Raw genomic sequence first — 4,671 nt, 5'->3', positions numbered from 1 at the left:
GTCAAGTTGTTTCCTTTCTCGCTAAAGGGTGATGCTACACTTCTCTTGCTCCTAGTTGTGTGCGTAGTCCCCAGGTTATGACTTACCACTTCTGCGAAAAATATTTTCCTGCTCATATGAAACAAGCTGCCTTGCAGGAAATATATAACTTTGTGCAGATTGCAGAAGAGAGTCCCCCACAAGCTTGGGGGAGGCTTGTCCAGTTGCTCAATGCTTTGCCTGATCATCCTCTCAAAAAGAATGAAATACTTGATATATTTTATAATGGACTAACCGATGCTTCTAGGGACCACCTAGATAATTGTGCTGGTTGTGTTTTCCGGGAACGAACTGTGGAACAAGCTGAAACTCTATTGAATAATATCTTGATCAACGATAATGCTTGGAATATTCCCGAACCACCTCCGAAGCCAACTCCAAAGAAAAGAGGTATTCTATTCCTCAGTCCTAAAGATATGCAAGAAGCCAAGAAATCTATGAAAGAGAAGGGTATTAAATATGAAGATGTTAAAAATCTACCACCTATCGAAGAAATACATGGTCTTGATAACCCGGCACAGGTAGTAGAGGTAAATTCTCTTCGTAGATTTAAAGAGAGTGATGTCCCTTATGATAAACCTGCTAGCCTATGCTTAGATGAGTTTGATAACTTTGTTGCCAAACAACATAGTTTCAATGATTACGTTAGCAGACAACTGGAGCAAAGCGCTCGTATGATAGATCGTCTAAGTGCTTGTATGGATAGGAATGCTTGTGACCTTCAGCTTATCACTAAACATGGTTCTATGGTCACCACCCAAGTAGAACAAGTACTTAAGGTGCAAAACGACTTGCTCAATGAATTGAATGATAATTCTGTTAGAGTCGTTACTAGAGGCGGTAAAATGACTCAGGATCCTTTGTATCCTGAAGGTCATCCTAATAGAATTAGACAAGATTCTCAAAAGGTAAACACTGATGCACCTATTCACCCTGGTCATAGGAAGAAAAAGAAAGATGATAGGAACATGCATACCGGTGAACCCACTGCTGCTACACCAGAAAATCCAAATGATGTTTCCATCTCTGATGCTGAAACACAATCTGGTGATGAACATGAGCCTAGCGATAATACAGATGCTGATGCTCATGTTGGTGATCAACCTAGCAATGGTAATGATGTGGAGATTGAACCCCCTGTTGATCTTGATAACCCACATCATAAGAACAAGAAAAACAATAAGAGTGATTTTATTGCTAGGAAGCACGGTAAGGAAAGGGAACCATGGGTTCAGAAACCCATGCCCTTTCCTCCCAAACCATCCAAGAAAAAGGATGATGAGGATTTTGAGCGCTTTGCTGAGATGATTAGACCTATCTTTTTGCAAATGCGCTTAAATGATATCCTCAAGATGTCTCCATATGGTAAATATATGAAATACATTGTCACGAATAAGAGAAAGATACCCGATGTGGAGATTTCCACCATGCTTGCCAACTACACTTTCAAGGGTGGAACTCCCAAGAAACTAGGTGATCCCGGAGTGCCCACTATACCTTGCTCCATTAAAGGAAACTACGTTAGAGCTGCTTTGTGTGATCTTGGAGCCGATGTTAGTGTTATGCCTCTCTCTTTATATCATAGAATTGAGTTGGATAAGTTGACACCCACTGAAATGTCCTTGCAAATGGCCGACAAATCGACTGCGTTGCCTATAGGCATTTGCGAGGATGTGCCTGTTGTTGTTGCAAACGTTACTATCTTAACAAACTTTGTTATTCTTGATATTCCTGAGGATGATGCCATGGTTGTTATTCTTGGAAGACCCTTTTTGAATACTGCAGGGGCTGTTATTGATTAGAACAAAGGCAATGTCACTTTCCATGTCAATGGTAATGAGCACACGGTGCACTTCCCGAAGAAACAATACCGTGTTCACTCCATCAATGCTATTGAAAAATCTCCATCGATTGTTATTGGAAGCTTTGAATTCCCTATACCTACTGTCAAGATGAGATATGATATACTTGTTGGGGATATGCTCGTCCCCATTGAGGTAACTTAGTGATTATTCGAAAGTTCTCCGGTTTTATGTGATTCGAAAAAAGTTTATCAAGGAGACTTGATCAACCTCATTAATGAATTTCTTTTGATGACCATGAGATGGATGAACTTAGAAGTCACAACCTTCTGTTATTAACTTTTACTTTCTGTAGCTTAGAAGAAAAATATTATTTTTAGCATTTTCTCCCTGTTTTCCGCTTTTCCCGTTCAATGGAAAAGTGACCCAAAAATCAAAGTTCTCAAAACTCCCCGAAATTCAAGCATGATTTTTTCTGAAATATTTGAGAATTTCTGGGGCAAATACCACGCCAGGGAGGCGTGCCAGTGGGCCACAAGCCTGCATGGCGCGCCCCCTGGCCACGCCATGCAAGCTCATGGGGCCCACATGGCCCCACTCCACTTATTCCAGCCCCCGTTTCCTTCTTCTTCCTCCAGAAAAAATCCTCCTACAGCTCAAACCCGTGTTCTTGCTTGTTTTGCTCAATTTTTCGATCTCCTTGTGCAAAACCCCATTCACCGAACTGTTTTGGGGAAATTGCTCCTTGGTATGTGACTCCTCCATTGGTCCAATTAGTTTTTGCTCTAGTGCTTTATCCTCCGCGTATTATTGCTGCCTTGGTGACCCTGCTCTTGAGCTTTGCATGCTAATTTTAGTTGGTCCCAAGTAGTTTTGATGCATGATATAGTCTCTAGGCACTTGAGGGAGTAGTTGCTATGAGTTTTATTGAGCTTAGTTCACCTTCCCTTTGAGTCACTAAAAATTTCAGAAATTTTCAGAAAAAGGAGAAGGAAAAATGAAGAGGTTCTTGAGAGGCTCTTCGAGCTGTGACCCCAAGGGAGATGACTTTGATAAAAGGAAACCCAAGTATCTGATCCCTCGTCTCACAAAAGTTCGAGTATGCGAGTGGCCAAGCGACGTGTTCTTGCATGCCGCCGGTATTTATGAGGACTTTTATCATTTGGTGGGAAACGCAGGCCTTACCACCTTCGTTGAAGATAAGTGCCCGCGCTACTTACTCCTCACTAATACGTTCGTACAAAGCTTTGATTTCTCTCCTAGAAAGAATCCTCCTACTGTTGAATTCAAACTATATGATATCCCCCATTGCATGTCACTTCAAGAATTTTGCAATGCTTGCAAATTACCTTACCATCGGGATATTCATGAACCTCGTCCATGGGACTTGGAGGCTTTCATTAGCACTATTGATGTAGGAGAAGAGAGAGGGGTATCTGGCGCTAGAGTCGCTAGTGTGCATTTTCCCGTGCTTCGGTACTTCTCATTATTTGTGGGAAAATGTTCGATTGGCCGTGGAAAAGATGGGGCTCTCAGTTCCCCAGATCTTGCGTGATACGTCTCCATCGTATCTACTTTTCCAAACTCTTTCGCCCTTGTTTTGGACTCTAATTTGCATGATTTGAATGGAACTAACCCGGACTGACGCTGTTTTCAGCAGAATTGCCATGGTGTTGTTTTTGTGCTGAAATGAAAGTTCTCGGAACGTCCTGAAAATTTACGGAGAATATTTCTGGAAAATATGAAAAATACCTGCGCAAAGATCCACCGGAGGGGATGGTCCAGTGGGCCACAAGCCCTGACGGCGCGGCCTCCCCCCTGGCCGCGCCAACCAGGCTTGTGGAGCCCACATGGCTCCACCGCCCCCAATTCCAGCGCTATAAATTCCCTTTCGTGCCGAAAAAGAGGAGAGAAGAATTCATCGCGTTTCACGATCCAGAGGCGCCGCCACATCCCGTTCTTGCCCTGGAGGGCAGATCTGGAGTCCGTTTCCGGCTCCGGATCAAGGAGATCGTCGCCATCGTCATCATCAACCTTCTTCCCTTTCCAATTCCATGAAGCTCTTCATCACCCGTCAGTAATCTATTCGTAGGCTCGCTGGAGGGTGATGAGTAGGATGAGATCTATCATGTAATCGAGTTAGTTTTGACGGGGATTGATCCCTAGTATCCACTATGTTCTGAGATTGATGTTGCTATGACTTTGCTATGCTTAATGCTTGTCACTAGGGCCCGAGTGCCATGATTTCAGATCTGAAATTATTATGTTGTCACCAATATATTTGTGTTTTAGATCCGATCTTGCAAGTTATAGTTACCTACTATGTGTTATGATCCGCCAACCCCGGAGTGACAATAACCGGAACCACTCCCGGTGATGACCATAGTTTGAGGAGTTCATGTGTTCACCAAGTGCTAATGCGTTGGTCCGGTTCTTTATTAAAAGGAGAACCTTAATATCCCGTAGTTTCCATTTGGACCCCGCTGCCACGGGAGAGATGGACAATAGATGTCATGCAAGTTCTTTTCCCTAAGCACGTATGACTACACACGGAATGCATGCCTACATCACATTGACGAACGGGAGCTAGCCACATATCTCCCCATGTTATAACTGTTGCATGATGAATATCATCCGACGAATCACCGATCAATTGCCTACGAGTTTGTCCCACTGCCGCTATCATCACTTGTTACTACTGTTACTTGCTGCTACTGTTGCTTGCTACTTGCTACCACTGTTGCTACTGTTGCTACTTTCTACTGCTGTCACTATTGTTGTTCCTTACCATTGCTGTTACTCGTTACCTTGCTACTACCTGTTACAATAC

The sequence above is a fragment of the Hordeum vulgare genome, chromosome 5H (assembly GCF_904849725.1).
Source record: "Hordeum vulgare subsp. vulgare chromosome 5H, MorexV3_pseudomolecules_assembly, whole genome shotgun sequence".
NCBI classification, from domain to species: Eukaryota; Viridiplantae; Streptophyta; class Magnoliopsida; order Poales; family Poaceae; genus Hordeum; species Hordeum vulgare.
This window is presented reverse-complemented; position numbering follows the sequence as displayed.